The following is a 23911-nucleotide window of genomic DNA, read 5'->3' on the forward strand; positions in this document are numbered from 1 at the left end:
CTGAGCCAGGGAACCCAGAGCCCCTGCCTCCCACGCCATTGAAGTATTTCTGCCGTGAGGTCGCTCACTCACCCCTTAAGATGTTAACATTCCATACATCGACGTGGAAAATTGCAAACACTAAGACCCGAAACAAAGCGCATCATTCAGGATATCAACAAGGAACAGATGGCTCACTTGAATTAGGAAATTTCAAAGGCTGGTTCACAAAGGGACTCTTTATGAAAATGTAGGGAAGCACAAAGGAATATTGCAGTAACCTGGGGTTAATAGCAGCAGAGAAGCCACCATGACTAAGGCTGGGGAGACGACGGGAGGGAGTGATGTCTGGAATTCTTAAGCCACTAATAGCGGAGACCTTCCGGAGAGGGGCAGGGACGTTGGCTTGAGCAACGCAAATAGGCCATCGCAATATCTCAGAAATGGGGCTGAGGGCAGTAAATAACCTGAGCTCCTCTCCTCCCTCCCTGCCTTCCGCCAAGTCTGGAGTCGGGGAGTCCATTGACGGAATCCATCTCCATCAGCCTTCTGGGGCAGGAAGGAGGGTGGAGAAGACAGAGTGTGGTTCTGGAGGATCAAAGAGAAGGCATCTGTCACACCAAGAAACAAATAAACACACCCCAGGGACAAAGATGGCCTCAGACTCTCTCAGGAGGTAACTGAAATCACCTTAAATCACTAGCTGCATAAAAGCAATCACGTATTTGTTTAGCCTTGTCTTATAGGCACTTGGGAAGCAGTCCCTGAGAACCGAGAGGCAAAAAGTTTACTCTGTGAGCATCAAACGCTGACACTGACATCTAAAAGATGAGCATGGAGACAAGTAAAAAGGGACCAGATGACTTCCTGGTCCTCAGGACGAGGAAATAACCGGTGAGCATGTGCGCATCTATGAAGCAACGTGCTTGTCAGCAATCCGTGTGGGTGGGTCTTGGGGGCAAGATTTTGGTGATGCTTATTTCAACACCGAATGGGAGAGAGTGCTCAGGCCAGAGGAAGGAACCAGTCTGGCCCCAGCTTGGATCCTCAGCCTGTTGCAGACAGGGACACACGTGGAGTCACCACCTGTGCCCAGGAAACCCCTTTGTCTGGAGTGCACCACGGCACGGCTGTGGTCAGTTCCCTCTCCCCCCGGCGGGATGGGTCTGCCGCTTGTGCTGCCCATTAGATTTCAAGTCTACGAAGCTGAGGTCCAGCATGTAGACCTGGACCCTCCTGAGGCAATGGGGGAGCCCAGCTGCCATTGCCCTTGAACCTTTGGGAACGTCCACCTGCTTCCTGTCTAATGCCACTTCCATCCTCTCCTCCACTCTTCACGACAGCCCTCTGAGCATGAGTGTATTGTCGTTTTTCAATGGAGACAAACCGAGGTTCCTAGAAGGGAAGCAGGTAGATGAAGGTTACATAACCAGTGGTCTGCAGAGTAAAAATTTAATGTCACTAGTTGCAATGGCTTAAGTGAATGAAGAAATGAGTATGTACTAGGCATTTTTCTAAGTGTTTTATAAGCATGAACTCATCTATTTCTTAACTCTGTGAATGAGATTATTATCATCCCCACTTAGCATGTGAGGAAAATGCAGGCAAGGGATTAAGTAGCTGGCCCAAGGCCACCCAGCCACCATGGTGAGTCTCCAGCTCTAGGCAATCTGAGTCCAGAGGTCAGCTCTTAACCACAAGGGCACAGAGCCGGAGGGGCCGGACAGAGGGAGGGAAACCGGGTAGGGGGCAAGTCAGTTCGGCCAAGGCAACTGTTAAGGGTTTAATGAGCTCAGATGTTAATTGCAGATCTTAACTAATCATTTACTTTCCAACTCTGAGTCAAATACTGCTTCCTTGTCTTTCAGATTATCTGAGGATCTAAATCCAGCCCTCCTTGTTTTTCAGATTATCTGAGGATCTAAGTCCAGCCCTTGTTACCCATTGGAATGAACAACAAGGAGGTTCAAAAGGTTAAGTTACTAAAAACAAAAACCTGGGTGTTTTGCTTTGTTTGGTTTGGGGATCCCGAATGTCTATTTCCAGTATTTATGGAACCAGGAAGTGCTAATGTAACAGGAATGTGACAGGCAGAGTCATTTGATACCAAAGAAATCAGGAAGTGCTGGAAACTTGAAAAAAGGTGGTTATTGCAACATTGCGACTTGACTTTTTCCCCAGTTCAAATAAAGTGTTGGATTGTCAGAGGTTTTTGCCAATGATGCGTTTAACTTTTACCTGGGTCGTGTCTTGGCCAGGTGGCAGAGCCTTCTAGCTCATGTTGAGGTCATGGACAGTGTTTCACTGTCCTTTCTGAAGCAACTCCACAAAAGGGCACTATTTTTTTTTTTTTTTCATTTCAGAACTAAGAGCTACACGAGTGAGGCTGTAAAGTATTGCAGAATAGAATATGTCCTAGACAGCATCCTCTTGTGTTCCCATCGAACACATGGGCCACTGGCCACATATATCAACTTAAATTTAAACTGATTAAAATTAATACAACAAGAATTCAGTTCAATGGTTGCACTAGCTCAGTAGTTCCTGTAGCTGGTGTTGACTAGTGCCTGCTACATGGGACAGGGCGGTGCAGCATGTTTCCCTCGTCACAGAAGGCGCTGCTGGAGAGCCACGCAGAGCCTGATCTCAACTGGGAAAAAGAGACAGAACATTAAAGGGGGGTTGAGAGGGGGCTTCCCTGGAAGGGACCCCTCTCCTGGACTCATGACTGGAACGGCAATATGTCAGGGAGCAAGGGGCTCAGGTAGAGTCCAGATGCCGTACTTTGGAAGGCAGAATATGTCTATCCCATGCTCTGGCTCTGCTTCTCTCCTCTTGTTCTCTGCAATATGACTGATGTTAGAGCCTTTATCAACTGCACAACAGGAGCCAAGGAAAGGCCTCTGGGCCACGGCTGATGCGAACATGCAGTGGTGATGGCGATGGTGGTGGTGGTGGTGATGGTAGTAGAAGAGACTCCCGAGGAAAGCTGAACCTTGGACGAAGGGCATGGAGGACCCTCAGCCTTTCCCCTTGCCTGGAAATTCCCTTCACGAGTGGAAGCAGGAGATTCTGGATTTCATTCCTTTATTGGGATGTGTGCTCTCTTTGTAAGAAGCCACACCGCCAGCATCTCTGAAGCTCTCTGCCTCTATTAGGTCAAAATGGACTCAGGGTAATTCCTATAGAGCAATGATTCTCTCAACTTCGTCCATACATTAGAATCATCGGGCATCTTTTGAAGCCCCCGGTGCTTTGACTACACCAGCCTACTGAGTGCAAGTCTCTGGGGTGGACGCCAGGCGTCACTCCCCGGGTGAGTGTAGCGTGCAGCTGAGGTTGAGAAGTCGAGCTTGCTGTGGAGAATCCCTTCCATTCACAGAACAGAGTGACTTAAACACGTATTCCACAGCCTTTTCTCCTTCCCTCAGTTTGACAATAATAGGAAGGCCTTTAATTAACATTAAGAAGATCTGTCTTGACAGCAGTGCAGTGAAGTAGAAAGAACTCTGAGTCAGGAGCCAGGATGTCAGAGTTTAGTCCAAGCTCTTCACCAAAGAGTGATGATCTGATGTACCAAGCCTCACCTGTGGGTGCTGTAACCTGAAGGTATCGGACTTGAAGGGTTCTAAACCCCCTCACGTTGCACACTTTGTGCCAGAGATGGTACTAAGTGCTCTGTTCTGTGAGTGTGGAGATGAGGGCCCTTTGATGATACAGCTGTGGACCCAGTAAGCACTTGGGGATAAGGAAACCTTTTCTCCTTTGATGCTCCCAGGTGTCCGGAGCAACGCTCCCTTGTGTGTTGTAGGCACTTACTAGTGCTGGATGGATGACCATATACTTTATTCTTCCCCAAGGTATTGATGAGTCCATTTTACACATGGAATGAGCAGTCTTGTCATAAGGCAGTTAGATACAGGGCTTCTCCAGGACAGCCAGATAGCTGCCTCTCTGCCACCCCTGTCCCACCTGACTGGAAGAGTCTGAGTGGCCATGTGACGCACAGGACAGTGCTTGGGAATAGGACCTAGGATGCTGCACATGGGTTGAACTTGGCCACGATGTACACTGAGGCTCCCAATATGCTGCCTTCCCTCATCAGACCAGCTCAAGGACTAGGTATAGCTGAGCCTACCAGTTAAAAGCAGCAGAACCCGCAGCTGCTTCAGGAATGACCCAGATAGAGACCCCCATCTCTATCTGCTGCATGACCTTGGGTGCAAAAAAATGTCTTTGTACATCAGTTTTCTTAGCTTTAAAATAAGCTGCTGGGGCCATGTGATTCTAAGATCCTTTCCAAATCCAAAACGATGTGAAAGAACGTTTTCTTTGGAAAGCAATCCTTGTTATTACTCATTGCCCTCTTCTTTTCAAGGTGCTTGACAATAGTTTTTGTGATGATTTCCTCTGTCTTTTTCCCAAACTTCCTATGTAGAGGAGTTAGAAGTCCAGGCTTTTTCAGGGTCATTTCTTTCTCCCTTTAGGAGAAGAATCTGAATTGTTCCATTCCTGCTTTGGTCGAATTGTTTACCCTTCAAAAAAAATCTTTAAAATGACAGCTGATGATCCTGAAATTACTCTGAGCATGTTCCTAAGTGTTTGTAGTTCAAGTTTTCAGGGCCTGGAATGGATTTTAACTGTTTCTCTTATTTTGCTTCATTTTCCTTTCCTCTATTCCCAGGTTTCCCTGTGTATAGACTGAAATAGAATAACCTGACCTTTTGGACGTTTGCCAACGATTTTTCCCATCCTTTCATCCAGAGGTTCTCAATGTGTGGTCCCCTGACCAGCAGCGTCACCATTACCTGGGCACTTGTTAGAAATGCGAATTATCAGGTAGTCCTGACCACAGAATAATCAGTCTATGTTTTAACCAGCCTTGAGGCGATTCTGATGTGCGCTCAATTTGAGAATTTGAGAACTACTGCTAATAAAAGACAACATTTTCTCTTATCCTTCTCATTCTTAATGTATTTCTCTATTTCCTTGTATAATACATTAAAAGACTCTGAGATTGTTTCTCTGAATCTTTTGAAAATGGAGTTTTACTTTCTGCATTGACTTTTCTTATTCTGGCCCTAAAAGACCTATTCATTTCTCTTCTTCTATATTGAATGGCTTAGTTTCCTCTTTATCTGGCTTTTGCAAAGAATAAGTTTATCACCTGGCATGCATTAAATGAAATGCAACCAAACTGGTGGTTGACCAATATTTTTATAAACCTCTAGGGTCTTGCTACTCCAAGCTCGTTGATTCTGCAAAATCTCTGTCTCCACCCCAGCTCCACTGAGTCAGATTCTGTATCCTAACAAGATGTCCAGGTGATTTGTCTACAAATAAAAGTTTGTGACGCATTGCTCTAAAAGACTGTCTCAGACCTTAAATGTTATTTCGGAAGTTGGAGTAAAGTCACTTGAAAATTTTAGCCAAGCAGTCAGATCTTATCTCCAAGGTAATACAGTCGGCCCTCCATATCTGTGGGTTCCAAATCTGGATACTCAACCAACTACAGATAGAAAATATTCAACATTTTCTAGAAAATTCCAAAAAGCAAAAGTTGAATTTGCCATGCGCCAGCAACTGTTTACGTAGCACTTACACTGGATTAGGTATTGTAAGTCATCTAGAGCTGATTTAAAGTCTACTGCAGTGTGCACGTTTGTCACACGGAAATACTGTGCCATTACGTATAAGGGACTTGGGCATCCCTGGATTTTGGTATCCATGAGGGTCCTGGAACCAATCTCCCATGAATACTGAGGGATGACTCTATATCATTATATTTGGTAACATGATGACAATGAAGGAAGTGTATACTTAATCTGAAATCAATGGATTACACCCATAGAAATCAATAAAAAAGGTCTTCATTTTTCTATATAGGATTGTACTAACCTGAGGAAAAACTCACAGAGAAGAACGTGTAGGTGTAGGTAAGGGAAAGAGAATTAGAAAGAATGTGCCGGGGTTATGATATAAAAGACCACTCAGTCAAGGAAATGGCATAGATAAAGTCACTATAAAGCGTTTACAAAGTGGTTCTAGAGGCAGGTCTGGCTCCAGGGAGGTGCAATGTCTTGATCGTATTAGTCCTGCTGTGTACTTGCTGAGCAGATCCTAAACGTTGGGCGCACCGTTCATTGCCAAGCACTTTGCCAGCATCATCTCACATAGCGCCCCCAGCAACCACTGAGATAGTACTGTTACCATCCCTATTATATAAAGGAGGAACCTGAAGATTGGAGGTTATAACTAAATACGGCTTTTCGTTCCAGATAGTTTTAATTGCGCTTACTGTTGTAATGTGGGGAACATTGGTGATAGTAGCAGGTAAAACCTCAAGTCTCAATGACATAAAAGATTCATTCTTGCTTATGTTAAGTTCAAAAAAGGTGTTCCTGATTAATGGGAGGCTCTTTTTCAAACACAGCCTCAGTAACCCAGCTTCCTTCATTCTTTCATCTCTGCTGTATTCCACATTTGGCTTCCAGGACCCTCCGGCATCTGCATCACACCAGTGGAAGAAGAAAGAGCGTGGGGATTGGGTGAGGGGGACTTTTTAATGGGTTGGACCAGAATGGCACGAATTGCTTACATTCACATTCCATTGGCTTGAACTTCAAGGGAGGCTGGGAAGCGTGGTCAGCCCCAGAAAGAAGCTATCTGCCTGAGTTCAGGCAAGGACATTATCCTTGGCAACCTCCATGTCTCCATTTGTAAAGGAGAATAATTATACTTGCATCATCAGGAGGTTGTTAGAATTCAATTACCTAACCATTGCAGTTATTAGTGCAACATGGAGCTCATAAAGCCTTGCTTTTCCTAGCTGATCATTTCCTGGTTCAGAAGATACAGTCTACTTCAGACTTGTTCTGATCTTACTGAGGATGAAGATACGACAGAGACCTTGGAATTAAGTGAAAGTCTCATCCAGGAGTCCAGAGAAGCAAGGAAGTTAAATATTCAGCAGTTAGACCTGAACACTGGACTTCAGGAAAGCAGATTTCAAAGACTTCAAAGGAAATGTGTTATAGCCTCCTGGTTACAGACTGTAAACGTGAACGTGCTTCACTAGGAGGGAAGGATCTAAGAGAAAAGCAAACTCTGACAACACAACCATACGTGATTACACGGAGGAAGGAAAAGAGATGCAGAGACGAGAGGGAACTTGCTGCTTTTTACAGTGTTCTCTGATAAAAGGGCATGTACAAAATATGGGATCCACTCCATAAAATTATCAAGGGGCATCGTGTACCAGGAAAAGCTGAAACTGAAGGCAACAGGAACAACTTTTCCTTCTGTTTGGAGGAGAGGCAGAAAGGAGCCAGGCCCCGACTGGAGCAGATGGTGTGAAGTTCACAGCTGTCAGAGGCAACAGAGCCTCCCAGCCTCCCTTTGCTTCCTTGTTCTCCTTCAAGAACTGGAAAGGATAGAAATCTAGTTGGTCAAGGAGATCATCTAACCTTTAAAATGGGTCCAGACCCCTAGGCTTTGGTGAATTTTACCCTAGGGCTTATGAGAATTTATAGATTGAGAGTCCGGATACTGGAGCTGGTCAAACACCCTGATTTTCAAAAAGCAGAGAAAAGGAGGTAACGGCAACCCCAGTTTGGTAAGCTTAATAGGACCCACAGCAACCCCAGAAACAGATGATTTACGTGAGGGCTTGCGAGTACTTTGAGAATAAGCGGAATGCCTGAGAAACAGCATGGTTTCACCACGTCAAACCCAGCTCGCTCCCCCTTGGAGGGGGCAATGTGACACGGTCTTAACATAAGTTGGTTTCAGCAAAGAATTTAACAAAGCTAGTGCAGTGCTTGGCACAGAATAGGTGCTCAATTAATCTTTGTTGAATTAATGCATGAACAACATCCTTAGGAAGAAGGTAAATAAACAGTGATTTAGATCATGAAGTTAGGTGGAATTGTGCGGTTTGAACAATGGATCTATATTTACATAGAGGAAGGTCTTTATCAGGGTTTTAATCTTAGCTCTGTGTGGGCCTGGACTTGGCCTTGGAATGGGCACAAATGAAGACATAGAAGATAAATATGTCAAATCTAGGAAGGATGCGCCCAATTTAAGGAAATGGCAGCTGTACGGCCCCCTGAAGAAGTTATCTCAGCCGCAGCGTTGAAAGCTGCAGACCACATGAAGAGGACCATTAGAAAGCTAGAAAGTGTCCAAGCAGACAGTGGCGGGATGAGAACATGGAAATCAGGCCCTAAAAGAAATAAGAGGGGCGAGAGTTGCTTAGTCTGGGTGGAGTAGATTGGAGGTGAGGAGTGACATACGTTACTCTCCATACGTTCTAAAGTCAGTGGAGGGCGGGTCCATGACGGCCACATCATCTACTGTAGGGATTCCAGTCTTATTTCAATACACAGAGAACTTATAAAAGAATGAGGAGTCACCCCAAAGTAGTGATCTCTCTCTGCTCTGAATGGCCATCTTTCGGTGATGTTTAATAGATTGTCCCAGCTGTGGGATGAGAAGGGGAACTAAATAACCCTAAAACTTCTCAAACCCAAAGCCAAGATGGTCCTAGATCCCCCTCTGACGCTTTGTTCTCCTTCCTGATGAAGAGCCGAGGTGCTGGGCGTGCAGCAGCCGGTTGCACGGGGAAGCCAGGGCTGCTGGCTCGCTGCTCTGCCTGCCTTGGCCGCCGGGCTGGGAGGAGCTGCACACATGTGTCGCTTCCATAATGCGTGCCGCCTCCAAGGAAGAGACACCTCTGACAGCTGGCCGAGGAAGATCCCTGATGCCAACTGTCAAAGCACCCACTATTCTGGGTTTGCGAGGGAGGGGGAGGGGGGCATGAGATTTCACTGCAGCAGTAAGAGAGCAGCCAGTGTGTTCAAAACTAAACCAACCTTACGTAAGTCACTTAGGTCTATATGCTACTAAGAGTTCTCCTGGGAAAGCCCGTGTAATTATCACCGAGGTGATAGTTACAATGAATGGCGTATTATTAGGGTAGTGATAAATGTTGTAATCTTTGTGTTTGGTTTGAATACCCCGGGGGCTGTCCTACCTTTCTATTTATTTCCTCTTTAACCACAATAAATAATCTTCTTAATTCATCGCTCCCTCCTATTGCTAAAGTCTCCTTTTGAGGGGGGATAAAAATCAGAAAATTGGGGAATTGGGGAGCTCTGAATGAATGCTTCAAAACAAAATGTCAGTATAGATTTCATATATTTCTCAAACAGAACCCGAACACTGAGCCCGAAGCTGATGCAAATAGGTAGTGATGTGAGATTCTTACTTGTACCGTGTATCAGGGTCTCTCTCAGCATACCATTAAAAGGCAGCAGTGAAAAATCTCAGGATCACTGCACTGCACTCTACATGTAATTAAAAGCATTTTGACTCTACTTCTTTGCAGGTGTTTCCTTTATACTTTTAACTCCAATATTTACCTCAAGCCATTGACCATAATATGAGATCCTAGAGGGTAGGGATACATTTTTAGTCATTCTTCTGTCCCCTACGTGGCCTGGTGCAGTACCTAGCTCATAGGCACTTAATAATTATTTGTTGAATAAATGAGTGAATAAATGACATTTTATTCGAACAAGTTGAACTATAAATGATCTCCAAAAGAATCAGAGAAACTCAGTGGTTAAATGACTAGTAAAGATTTTGGGTTCTTTAATCTCCTCTACACCATCTCTACCAAGCACTTTTTATTTTGAGATAGTCACTGCCACTCTCAGCACTTAGCTCCAGCTTTGGACAGAATGAACGACTTCGGATGACTTTGTGTAAAATTCTTCTTTGTATTGATTCAGTGTGGCTTCCTGGAGTTTCCACTCAGGGTGTTCATGGCGCCATCCTTGGGGCTGTACACAAGGACTCTCAACCTCTGCAACTTTACTTGCCTCCATAAAATTGAAGACTGTTATTATGAAACCCATATACTGTCGTTTTCCAAGTAAATAATCCAGGTTCTCCATCCATGACAGATCTTTCACAAGTACCCTCTAGACCACGTTGCCTGCTTCAGTTGGTCTTGAAGAGAAATGGCCAGAATGAACTCCCAGATTCCAGAGAGCAGAGGAAGACCTTCCAATACGCCTTCTAATTCCTTATTCCGGCGGCTTTCTTCCTTTCAGTGTGGCCTCAGACCACTTTCTTACTCAAGGCAACCTCTTTGGGTTCTCGGTTTATGTGAAGCTTACTCTCAACGTCGAAAACTTCTATCGTGTTGCTGGTTAATTAAGTCACGCCTTCTTCATACCATATTGTTCAGGTTATTTATTTTTGAACACAGATGGAATATTTTACATTTATCTCTACTTTATTTCATCTTGTGAGATTTGGTTTATCGTATCATTCTGACAAGAACTTATTGAGCTTGTTCCGTAATCCCACCTTTTTCTATCCTTCTAAACTTTGTGTGAGCTGCAGAGCAAATAAAGCCACCTTCTATGTCTTCATCTAAGTCTACCTTCCAGGACATGACAATGGCTTTTGAGTTTCTTTCCCCTTTCAAATCATTTGTCTGGAATATATGAAACCGTCTTTATTTTTATCCTGTACTCACCTTCCTTGCCTGCTGTTATTTCCTATGTCCCAGTTATCTGTAGATGTAGTGACATGAAACAACCGGCATTTTATTGATGCTGGCTGATGGTGGCTCAGGAATTTGGACAGGGCACAGCAGGGTGGCTTGTCTCCGCTCTGTGATGTTTGGGGTCTCAGCTGGGAAGATGTGAATGGCTGCCAGTGACTCAAAAAGCTGGGAGCCGAAATCATCTGGAAGCTTCCTCACTCACACACCAGGCACATGGGCTCAGCTGTGGCTGTCCCCTGAACACTGACATGTGGCATCTCCACGTGGCTCAGGCTTCTCACAGCATGGGGCTGGGTCCAAGAAGAAGCATCCGGAGAGAGAATGTTCCTAGAGAACCAGAGGGGGAGCTGCTGAGTCTCCTCTGACCCAGCCTCACAAGTCACTAAGCATCTTTTACTCTACCGGTTGCCCAGATTCAAGGGAAAAGCCCCCACCACCACCACCACCACCGCCTGTCAGTGGAATAATGTCAAAGAAGTTGAGGTCATTCTTTTAAAAACATATCTGACTGGCATCTGATTGACCACTTTCCAAATCTATCAAGTCTTATAAAATGAGAACACATTTTTGTTAAGGCTTTCTTCAGAGAGGGAAAGCAAGGATGAGCATAGGAATGGGCTACGCATTTGTAATGCTCGACCCATATGGACCTTCTGTTTGCTTTAGCATGTCAGCTTTGGAGGCATGTCTAAAGATCAGTGGAACACTTAAAAGCGTTGTATTTGGTGGGTTGAGTATATTATAATGGCACATGGTAGTCAAGGCCCTAATGAACCATGCATATAATTTCTGCACTTCATCAACGTCTTCTTCAAAATAGTCTGATTGTTGACCCTGAACGTGGGCGCTGGTGCCGAGTTGCTGTTGAAGCCAGGGCTCCAGCTCATGGAGCACTGCAGGAGGGGGTGTCTTGCTCTGACCCAGGAGAGCTGAGAGCTCATGGCACTCGGCCTTCTCTGAAACTCTCACAACCTTCAGGATTAAATTCCGTAGGAAGGAAACCATCAAGAGCAACGGGTGGCTTTTTCCACTTCACAGGTAGCTCAGGATAAGTCAACCAGGAAAGGAAAATACAGGGGAAAAAGATGAAGAATGAAGGGGAAGGTGTCATATGATTCTTACAGGAAACCAGTAGCATTGGTAAAGTGACATGATAGACATTGAAAATTTTTTTTAACTAAATTTTCACCTAATAGTCTAAGCCAGATTTCATGTTTTTTATCATCACATGAAACTACTGTTCAGAAACCTTGTTCTCAGGGGAGTCTGAACATCGGCCACAGTGGGACAGTTTGGAAGACAAGCTCTGAGATGCCATGGGCTCTGCCTGTTGGGGCAGCGAACAGACAGCATCATCTTCTACTGACCTCTTTTTGAGATCAAATGAGGATCATGGTGGATTGTGGGTTGGCCAGCTCGACTGGCCAAACCTCAGAAATGCGCCTGATTAAATTCCTGGATGTAAAAATCATTGTCATTTTCCTCCCAGAGTTTGTTATGTTTCAGTCCTCAGTGCTCCCTAGTAACTTCTAGACAAACATTCCCCTTGGAGCACACGTTGGAGGGGGAAGGCGTATGTCCCTCGGGAGTTTTGTGATGACAACGTCATTTAAGATTCCAAGCGCTCCCTTTAAGAGATTCAAGCTTTAGCAGACCATTTTAATTAAAGTTCTCTAGACAGGAGGCAGAGAAACAAGAATGACTGGAATGAAGATAACCTGCAAGGAGCAGTGAAAAAAAAAAGCCCGTGTGGAGAAATAGAGTTCTGCCGCACTTTTTCGGAGAGCAATCAATATATAGTCCACAAACAAAGCACGGGCTGCCCAAAGATAAAGTTAAAAATATCATATCAAGAGGCTGGAGGCATAGGTTTATTTGAAATTCACATCTTTATTGCCTTACAAATTCACTTTAAACAAGCGATTTGGTTTTTTTTCCACTGAAGGACATGCTGATTATTGTCCTGCGGTTTTCAATTAATAAGTTCACAGTTAACAGCTTTTAAGTTCACCGAATCATGTAAATTTTTGTATCTCAGAGGCTAATTTGTTTGTTTATTTTGGTATAGCAGACACCACATGAAACTGGCTTTGAAATCAATTCCAAGTAAAGCAGATGATTTTTGCAGGGCAGACAATATGTAATGAAGACCCTCAAACCTCACACCCTGAGCCACCGCATCCAGAGTGGGATTCACGCTGCCACCGTGAGCTGAAAGGGGGAAGAACCCTGTGCTCATAACCCCACTGATAGAGCCAGAGGACTGACACCTGTTTCTATGTGACTGCCTGTGATTCACTGCTATCTTTTACTTACGATTACACAATTATTTTCTTTGAGAGCTCTTAATGTATTCACAGACACACAAACACAAGGATCATTAAGTTATAAGCTGGGTTTATTTACCATTTGCAGCTAGCTCAGATGGTATTGCTCTGCTGAACAGGATTTGAATTTTAAGATTATACACCAGCATTTCCAGGTCTCCTGTACCCAGGTATTCTCAGGGAATCTTACTCTGACTTTAGGAAGCTGGTTCTCCGTAGAATGCATTAGGATTAAGGAGGGATCCTTTTTAAAGACCAGATGAAAAAGTTTCTCAGAGAAGTAATAGGAAATGACTTAGGAGGAGGTGATGCAGATAAAGAGAGGGAAGGGTTATGAAGAGGGAAAGCAAATGGAGAGAAGACACAGAAAGGAATTTTAGAAAGTTCTGACACTCTTCTTTCAAAAAAAACACAAAAACTCATAACGATGATCTGTTCCTTTGCAATGAATCAGCGTGTGAGCATTTCAATCAGTAAAATGCACAGACCTTGAAGAAAAACTGACACAAGATCGTTGAGAGATACAATTGAGTAAAACATCCCCAGCTAATTTGAAAATTTCAATACACTCTCGAAACTGCTGGCAACCGAAAGAAACCTCACAGCCATGCAAACTGGAATTTTCTTTTCCTGTGAGTTCATGTGGCTGGTGTAATTGCATGTCTGAATGTATATGCTGGCCTTGAACGTGTTGATCTTGGAAACTTTTCTTATGTAACTTATTAATGTTAACATTTTCTCCCAATGCAATATGAGCTACCATAAGCGTTTGAGTCCTAAAGCAGCTTGATTCCTTCATATTTAGTGTTCCATGAACATGAGGACGAGAGCCCATTTTTGTCCTTCCCCAGAGCTGTCATTTAAAGCAGCCCTCACCTTACACATGTTTACCCCATCTGTCTCCCTTCAAGTCTGCCTTTGTTCTGCAGCAGAAAAAAAAGTCGGCAAAATGGAGATGAAAAACACAGAAACCACCATAGATTGAAAAATATTTGAATCATGCCCTTAAAAGTGGTTTAATTTGGGATTCTTGGAAAAATAAAATTCAGATGTAAATAAGCTAAGCACAAGTGGATCTTGTTTCAAGACAGGGACTAGTTTTTCCAAAAAGCTGGACACTCTCCATGCTGCTCACAACCCTCGGGTCCATGACGCAGTAGAGTTAATGCCTCTTAGAAAATGAGGCCTGGGGAGTCGGTCATTCCTCTTACTGCAGGTCACAGGGCTCCAGGACACTAAGTTAGCCAGCATGGTTTGGATATTAGGGCACACCATTCTGATTCCTGAGCAGAGGTTGTATAATCTGCACTAGGACGTCATATTTCTTCAATTAAAATACACCAGAACCAACGTGAAACCAGGCACAGCACTCTTTAGTTACTTCTACCCCAAGTTCCAGCTGTCTGGTAGAAAAAAGACTGAATAGAACAATTTGATCCAATAGACCAATACTGGCAAGGAATTTGGAAGTTAAAAGGAATGCCTTTCAGAGTCTTTGAATTTAGCGCTCAAGAAATGGGAATTCACACACAGGTGAATTGCTGACACATGAATCGTGACAACAGACTCTTTGTTGTTGACCTGCGAGGGAAGGCACTTAGCTCACGCTCACGTTGATTTGCTCTGTGCGTCCCGTCTTAAGAATCCCTACAACAGCGTCCACTGTGGAAGTGGGGGCTGATTATGTCACCTGCCAATTAGTCCTTCTACACAGGTTACCTGCTCGTGTTCCATAAGCCAAGACCCAGCTGCCTATGGGCAAAGTGTCGGCGGTTCAACGTCCACCTGGATGACATTATTCACACTCCAGAATTGCCAACTCTGTGTGTTAAGAGAGTCACAGACCTGTTCTAAGCAAATATTTGTGATGTGAAATTTCAAATTCTTTTGTCATGTTATTTAATAAACGACAACCGTCTAGAGGAGATTCTGAGTCAAGATTTCGAGTAGTTTCCTGTGGTATACTTTTCAGTGCCATCATTTGCTATTTGGTGAGTGGCTAGATCATTACTGAACCTGTTAAGGGGGGTAAGCACTTCCCAAGAACTCAGTAGTGATGTCCAGGTAGGGCAGAAGAGGGTGCACATATGAGTACTCAAGGTTACTTTTTTTAAAGTCTTTATTGAATTTGTTACAATATTGCTTCTGATTAATGTTTTGGTTTTTGGCCGTGAAGCCTGTGGGATCTTAGTTCCGCAACCAGGGATCGAAACCACACCCCCTGACTTGGAAGGCTAAGTCTTAACCACTGCACCGCCAGGGAAGTCCCCGCAAGGTTATTTTTAATTCAAAACAATCTAGGGGACTAATTGGCTCTTTGGGTAACTTTAGAGTAAAAAACGGATTTCTGGTACATACCGGGTGAGATTCATGCGAATAAATGAGTTTGGTATTTTTGCATATGGACAAAAAGGACTCTCAGAATCTTGTGGGCCTCAGGATGCAGGATTAGGTGTTCTTTGGCAGTTGAGAAGATGAAGACTGCGACAGACACTCTGAGAGATAAAGAATCCAAGATACAACCGATAGGTAGGTTTAAGAAGGCTAGAAAAAGTAGGAATCAGACAGGCCTACTCTTAGATAACATGGACTGCCAGGTTCATGACTGGGTCTAGCCTGGGTGGTCTCGAAATAGCTCTCCCTTCTGAGAGTCTAGGATTACAAAATGGTAAACAAAATGGGGATTAAAAAAATACCTAATAAAAATATTATACAAAAGCTCTGTGAGGATTAAATGTGAAGAGTGTAAAGTGTGGCACAGTGTCTGGTACATAGCAAGTGTGAACTGTTGCTATTATTGGATTATTATTAATGAGATAAAGCCATCCATTAATGTAGTATATATATTATATATGTTATAAATATGTATTATGTTTGTTATGTCATATATAATACATATAATATAAATATCATTGTTAATGATATATCATTAATTTATTTGATATATGTTATATATTATTTAATATATAGTACATAATATAATATATAAATATAATTATATTATTATTACAATAGTGTTTTACAAGGAGAAAGAATAATAGGTTTGGGGGTCCTGGGAGCATTTCGGACTAAGTGGTGCTCTTTAAAAATTGTCACAAGAATGACTTCCTCATTCCCCTCTAGCCAGAGGCATCTGCTCAGCCCTGCTGCTTTCCACCATGGTGAGATTTAGCTCTTAGGACTCTCGAGTGCCTTAGAGAGGAGAACGGGCCAAACAAGGCTTTTGGACACATCGTCTGAGAGTCTCAGGGAACCTGACTCATACGGTCTTCGGCAAGATGCCTGGTCCGCGGACATTTCCATGTTGTTCGGAGGCTCTGGTGTGGGAAAGGAGTCAGCTCTTCTTCCTACCATATTTAAAACTCTTTCCTTCACCCAGCTGTGCCTAAAGTGATTGCCCCTGGGATACCAACCGAAGACATCAGCTGACTGCATCCGCCTCTCCTAGGGTTTCTTTCCTCCACCACAAGGAGTAGAGAAAAGCCTATAGGGACTTCCCTGGTGGCGCAGTGGTTAAGAATCCGCCTGCCAATGCAGGGGACACAGGTTCGAGCCCTGGCCCGGGAAGATCCCACATGCCGCGGAGCAGCTAAGCCCATGCACCACAACTACTGAGCCTGAGCTCTAGACCCCACAGGCCACATCTGCTGAGCCCACGCACCTGGAGCCTGGGCTCCACAACAAGAGAACCCACCGCAATGAGAAGCCTGCACACCACGACGAAGGGTAGCTCCCGCTCGCTGCACCTAGAGAAAGCCCACGCGCAGCAACGAAGACCCAATGCAACCATAAATAAATAAATAAATAAAAGCCTATATGTGGGCCCTATAGCAACACTCAGTATCTAAACTAAGTAGGGAAACATCCTCCCCCAACTAAAGGCAACATTCCTGAATGGCAGGTAATGCTTCTCTAGTGCTGAGAACAAAGGGACCCCAGTGAATATGCTTTACTGTATCATTCAACCAAAGCTTGTTCAAAGTCCATGACATGAAGTTACAGAAGAATCTAGGGTGCTGAGAATGGAGGTGGCATTGGAGCTGGATAGTAGGAGGGGGATGTGTTATAGGGGGATACAAATAACTAATAGTCATAATTCCTGCCCCCAATAAAATTTCAATCTAGGTGTCCTCTGTATCTTCAGTGCTCCCTGAAAACCCTAAACCATTGTTTTATCCTAATTAATCCTGCAATGTTAGGTGCTAAATCGGCATCTTCTTTTGAACTTACTTGAAATTTAAAGTCCCCATGTTCAAATCTATATACACCTCATGCTATAATTATTTACTTCCCTAAAAAGAGATCACCTGTTTTTCCGCATGAAGCTAAAAAACTGAAAAATCTTTAATTCCTCTTCCTCTCCCCCTGCACTAAGGTCAGACAGCTGCCGAGTCAGGCAGAGTTTAGTTTCAGTAGCTCTTGTCTATTTCCAGTTCCATTATCCTAGTGCTTGTACTTATTACTTTTATTCCAAACTGTTCTCCCCATCTTCCTCTTTGATGTGATCCAATCCTACCTACCTCCAAGTGCTAGATTAATCTTTCTAAGGAATTGATCTAAATATGCTCAGAAAGGAGAAATCACCCTGCTATGAGTGGACAGTCTACTGGTATAAAAATCATGCTCTTATAAATTTGGCTATTACAGATCAACTCACCAAGGCTTTGTCATCCTCGGATGAATGCATGTAGCTGAGTCTCCAAACCTTCAATGTTTGACATATGTGGTGACCCCACTGAGATGCAATACTCATTGGAGCCTCAGTCTGGGACACCAGTCCCTAATATTGTCATTTTAGAGAAATAAGCATTTTGATCACAGTGCTAAACATATAAACATTTACCAAGGATTATGGTCTGGGGAACCAAATAGAATTAATTCCAAACTCTATTTACACTATTTACAAACTTTAGGGCTTGGGCAAGTTATTTTGCCTTACCAAACTTGAGCAATTGTTTCTGTTTTTCTGTTTTAATTTGTAAAAGAGGAACAGTCATGCCTACTTAATGAGTTGTGTGTGTATGTGTGTGTATATATATATATATATATATATATATATAAACATACACACACACACATTGATATATATAGATATGAATATATATTGATATTGCAGAGTATGTAGTACATAGTGGCTGCTTCAATAATAATTATCCTTAGAGATATTGTTACCATTGGGATTCCCTCACTGTTTGTATCTTAATCCCGAAACTATAATATTCATTGGGCTTCTCCCCAAATATTTTTCTTCCCACATCAGTTTGAAATGTCAATTTCCTTTTTCGCCTACCATTTAAAAACAAGTAGAATTGATGCAAAAATCTCATTCCAAGTAGAGGAGAAGGGGGCTGTCAGTCGCTGACCTTGGAGTCACCTTTGGCATTTTCTTTTCGCTGGAGCAAATAAAGGGAAATACTGAGCCCCTTTCCTGCAGGACATGTTTGGACTTGCTCCTCTATCACCTCTTTCTTCCTACTAATAATCACCCTTTTCCCCTCTAGAGAAATAGTTCTCTCTAAGTGCTTGAAAATGCATTAGAAAAAAAAAAAAAATCCAGCTCTCTTCTCTTGAGCAAAGGGCGCCAGCCCCGATGAAAACCCAGGTCAGTACAAAAGCAACAGGAGAGCATCCCGTTCCCCTAGGGAACATCCCCTCTGAAACCGTTTTGCATTCAGGTGAGAGCTTCTGATGAGCTCCAGTAGGTGTACCCGATAGGCTGGAGGGAGGGGAGAAGCAGAAGAGAGGATGTTAAATCACAGAGGAGCAGCTTTCTGCAGAAGCTTCTAGGCTAGCAGTGAATGGAGATCTTGAGCCCAAGACTCTAGACATTGATCTCTCTGGGCTGGGGGACCACTGGGGCTGGGAGATGTGCCCAAGCAGTGGGACATGCGCCTTCAGTCAGGAAGGACCTTCAACAGAGTCCTCATCCGTTTCTGGGCAATTAGGACGTGTCCTCGATTTGGCTTCCTTTCAGTCCCCTGATGTCAGCGCTGCCTTGTCTTCTGTCCAGGCTCTGTTCCCGTCCTCCCATCCCACTGAGTCACTATAATTTAAGAGCATGTAGGGGTGGAGAGAGGGTTGAGCCAGGAAGCAGGAGGCCAGCATTCTGTCTTATGCTCCACCACTGACCTTCTACAGGACCGTGGATGTCAAACCATCCTTGTCTCTTCATCTGCTGCAACAGAGGTCGTAGCAAGGAACTCACCCAGCCAGGAGGGTCTCTGAAAACCAGATGAGATCATGCAAGCGAAGGTGTAGGGTAGTATGCAAAGAAGAGGCATTTTTATGATGTTCTTTCACTGAAACTCTTTCCTTTGCTCTCAGATAGGACTAATAATACAAGCACACTTCCAGGGGTGTGCTTCAACTAATAAACACATGATTCACCCCTTAATGAATAGAATAGGAAATGTGTATGGCAATCAGATCTGAACAAGCACAGCTGCTCGTTTAGTAGCCACTGTTTAGAAAACAACAACTGAAATCTAGGTACTGCAGACCTCTTTAATAAATATCTTCTTAATTGTCTGAGCAATTGAAAACCTTAGGCAGAGGAAGAAGCCTGTGGACCAGTGTTCAAGGGGGAGGGGATGGTCAGGCAGCTGGGTTTCTGAAGGCACATCTGTATTCAGCATCTTGTCCTCACGGCCAAATTATAAGATACCCAGACCTCATGCTAAGAACTGTGAGAACTGACACAAGAAGCAGGAGTGGGACCCTAACTTCATCACGCCCAGGCCAGCCACCAATAGGAAGAAAGACTGAAAAACTGAAAATCGAAATGAAAGAATACTGTTATTAGTATCCAAAATATGAAATACTTTAGAGACAAATTTAACAAAATATGCTTAATACCTGTGGAAATAGTATATGACACACCTGAGAAAAAAATAAACAAAATGTAAACAAATGGAGAGATATAAATGTTTGTGAATTGGAAGATTTAATATTGCCAAAAGATGACAGTTCTCCCTGTACGGATCAATAGAATCAATGCTATCACAATACAAATCCCAGTGAACAAGCTGGTTCTAATATTTATATTATAAGAACAAAGTACTTATAAAAACCAAAGCAGTTTTGAAAAAAAAAAAGAGAAGAACTGGAATAAAGCTGAAAAACATACACTACCAGATTTCAAACATTACTGTAAAGCTACAGTAATCAGGACAGTGGGGTGCTGGCAGAAAAATAAACATGCATATCAATGGAAAAAAATAGAGAGTCCAGAAATACTCCTACTCTTATACGGTTAACTGATTTTGAAAGAGGTGCCAAGGTAATTTAATGTGGAAAGGAGTCTGTTTGAAAAATTCATGTATGTATGTATTTGTGCATTTATGTAAGTGTGTGTGTATTTATTTACCAGCTTTACTGAAGTAATATTCACAAATACAGTTGTGTATATTTAAAGTGTACAACGTGATGATTTGACATAGTATACTTTGTGAAATGATTGCCACAATCAAGTTAATGAATGCACCTATCACCTCGCTTTGTTACTATTTGTGTGATGAAAATAATTAAGGTTTACTCACTTAACAAATTTCAACTACACACTACAGTATTACTAACTATAATCACCATGCTATAGATTCGATCTTCAGAGCTTATTCACCTTATAACTGAAGGCTTGTACCCTTTGACGGTCACCTCCCCATCTCCCCTACCCTCCCAGCTCCCGGTAACCACCATTCCACTCTATTTCTACGAGTTTGACCTTTTCTTTGTAGATTCCATATATAAGTGACACCATACAGAATATGTCTTTGTCTGGCTAACTTCACTTAGCATAATGTCCTCTAGATTCATCTATGTTGTTGCAAATGAGAGGATTTCCTGCTTTCTCATGGCTGAATCATAATTGATACCATATCTTCTCTATCCATTTATCCATTGTGAAACTTAGGCTGTTCCCACATCTTGGCTTTGTAAACAATGCCACAATAAATATGTGGGTCCACTATCTCTTTGAGATACTGATTTTGTTTCCTTCAGATATATACCCAGAAGTGAGATTGCTGGATCATATGGTATTTCTATTTTTAACCTTTTGAGGAAGCTCCATGCTGTTTTTCATCACGGCTATACCAATTTACTTTCTACCAACATGTACAATGGTTTCCTTTTCTCCATATCCTCACAAACACTTGTTATCTCTTGTCTTTTTGATAAAAGCCATCCTAATAGGTATGAGGTCGTATCTCATTATGGTTTTGATTTGCATTTGCATGATGGTTATTGATGCTGAGTATCTTTTCACATACCTGGATATTTGTATGCCTTCTTTGAAAAAATTCTATTCAGGACCTTTACCCATTTTTTAAAATCAGTTTATTTGTTTTTTTGATATTGCATTGTATGAGTTCTTTACATATTTTGGATATTAACCCTTTATCAGATATGTGATTTGCAAATATTTTCTCTCATTCTGTAGGTTGCCTTCTCGTTTTGTTGATTGTTTTCTTTGCTGTGCAGATTTTTAGTTAATATAGTTCCTCTTGTTTATTTTTGCTTTGTTTCTTGTACTTTTGATGTAATATCCAAAAAATCATTGCCAAGACCAATGTCAAGGAAGTTTTGTTCCAATGTTTTCTTCTAGCAGGTTTGTGGTTCTAGGTCGTGCATTTAAGTCTGTAATCCATTTTGACTTGATGTTTGTGAATGGTTGAGATGAGAAAAAAAACTACTTTGAGTTGCTGCCTTGGCATTTACAGTATGACGACCTTGCTCACACCAGAGTCTGGTCATTTAGATAAGGACCCAAGCTTAGAATTCCTGCCTCAAGCTCCTGCTTTGCTTTTCCTGGGGCACCTTTTAAAATAAACACTTAGAGTTGAGCCTGCAAAAAGTCAGTGACCTCCTCCCCAGCCACCTTATAAATAATAGGCGCTTGCTACCCTGCTCTCTATTTCCTGTTCACCTGTGACCTAGATGGAAGACTGCATTTCCCCAGCTCATTGTGTCCTTCTCCCTCTGCTTCCTTTGCGGGAGTGCGTTGAATCTGTGCCTTAAATGAAAACAACCCCGAGGTTTTCACTTCCCCAGAGTAAGAATTCGGATGCTAAGTGAGTTACCTGCCAATGCGTGTGGGTAGTTTGTGCCTCCTCATTCAGCTGGTCATGATCTGCATATTCTTAATTTAATACATCAACTATAAGCTCCCCAATGCAGTGGTATAAAATAGGGGTTCAGTTTCGTTCTTTTGCATGTAACTATCCAGTTTTCTAAGAAGCATGTATTGAAGAGATTATCCTTTCCCAATGTATGTTCTTGGCACCCTTGTCAAATATCAGCTGACTGTATATGCCTGGGTTTATGCCTGGTCTCTATTCTTTTCCACTGGTCTGTGAGTCTCTTTTTATGCCAATACCATACTATTTTGATTATTATAGCTTTCTAATATAGTTTGAAATCAGAAAGTATGATGCCTCCAACTTTGTTTTCCTTTCTTAAAATTGTTTTGGCTATTCAGGGTCTTTAGTGATACCATAAGACTTTTAGGATTTTTTTCTATTTCTGTGAAAAACGCCAGTGGGATTTTGATAGAGATTGTATTGACTTTATAGATCATTTTGGGTAATATAGACATTTTAGCAATATAAATTCTACCAATCCATGAACATGGAATACTTTTCCATTTATTTGTGTCTTCCTCAATTACTTTTATCAGTGTTTTGTTGTTTTCGATATACAGGTCTTTCACCTTCTCGGTTAAATTTATTCCTAAGTATTTTATTGTTTTTGATGCAAGTAACCTACAGCCACAGAATGCATATTAGTTGTTGCCTGCAGCTGTGAGTAGGGGGGCAAGTTGGAATTGACAGCAAAAGAACAGCAAGGACCTTTTGGAGATTTGGAAATATTCTCTATCTTAACTGGGGTGTTGGGTACGTGAATGTGTACATTTGTCCAAACTTATCAAACCCACTTTAAATGGGTACGTTTTATTATATGTCCATTTTATTGTAAAGCAACCTCAATAATGTTGCTTTATTTTTTAAAAAAATCCCTCTGCTGGATTTATCTTACAAGCATTTTATTTTTCACTTCATACTATTACCCTGTGATTTAGGTAGGTTTATAGCAAAGAGTCAGGGAGCAGCCTCCTACCTACCCGAGAAACTTTCAGTTAATATCTCATTAGTCGCCAGCATTCATGGAACAAAGCATTCCTATATGCACCAGCCACAGCTGCAGAGGTTTTGTGCATATATTCTGGGCCTGACTGAAGGAATCTCTCCTTCTTGGATTCATGTCAGACTCCTTCTGTTTAGGACTCTGTGGACATTAAAAATGGCTTCAGTTTCTTTAAATAAAAGCTTATTGGCCTGAGGTCAATTTCTCTAAGGTCAAGTGAACCAGTATTTACTAAGTCCCTGTGTCCAGTGTCTGGGTTCTCTGTAGCCCTGAGAGCTCGGAACCATCATCCCTGAACATATGGAGATGATCCTCCGTGGGGAAGACCCAGTTCTAAACCAACAGCAACCGGAAAAATGTACTTAGGAATATAAGCTAAACATCAGAATATGCAATATATTCTGAGGGTTTTAGGTATTCAGAGAACTGGAAAAGCATCCTCAGTTGGGTAGCCAGGTAAATTTTTATGAAGGAGATGAAATTTAAGTAAGCTCGGGGCAACCTCCATCCCGTTAAACCTTTTTCCTAGGACCATTAGTCTATCCCACGGGTCATTTCAGGCTCTTTCCTCCAGAACCCACAGGAAGAATGGGGTCATTTCATAACAAAGCTGGTGGTGTGAGGGTACACCTGAGAGAGTTTAGTGAAGAAATATGCAAAATGGGCATCTCTCTGTATCACAGCTGCGAGATTTTGCAGGGATCCACAGAACTGAACTTTCTACTCTGGAGTTTGTTTTTGTCATCTTGCTTTCCTCTTGCTTGCTCTGCAGCTCAGTATGCCACGGGAATATCAAGGTCCTGGGAGTTACAAAAGCAAGCTCTCAGGAGGCAAGCTGATCTGGTAGAAAGAAAAGGAGTCATGTATACCAGGAAAGATGGCA

The 23911-nt window shown here is 42.6% G+C and overlaps 1 long non-coding RNA gene across 1 annotated transcript; it reads left to right on the forward strand.

The window, feature by feature from the left end:
- The first annotated feature begins 1886 nt into the window (after positions 1–1886).
- LOC132504133 (uncharacterized) lies at positions 1887–4897 on the forward strand. Its single transcript, XR_009534750.1, has 2 exons — positions 1887–1952; positions 4664–4897. It is a non-coding gene; the product is annotated as an uncharacterized LOC132504133 (long non-coding RNA).
- The last annotated feature ends 19014 nt before the right edge of the window (positions 4898–23911 follow it).

Source organism: Lagenorhynchus albirostris, chromosome 1, assembly GCF_949774975.1.
Source record: "Lagenorhynchus albirostris chromosome 1, mLagAlb1.1, whole genome shotgun sequence".
NCBI lineage: Eukaryota > Metazoa > Chordata > Mammalia > Artiodactyla > Delphinidae > Lagenorhynchus > Lagenorhynchus albirostris.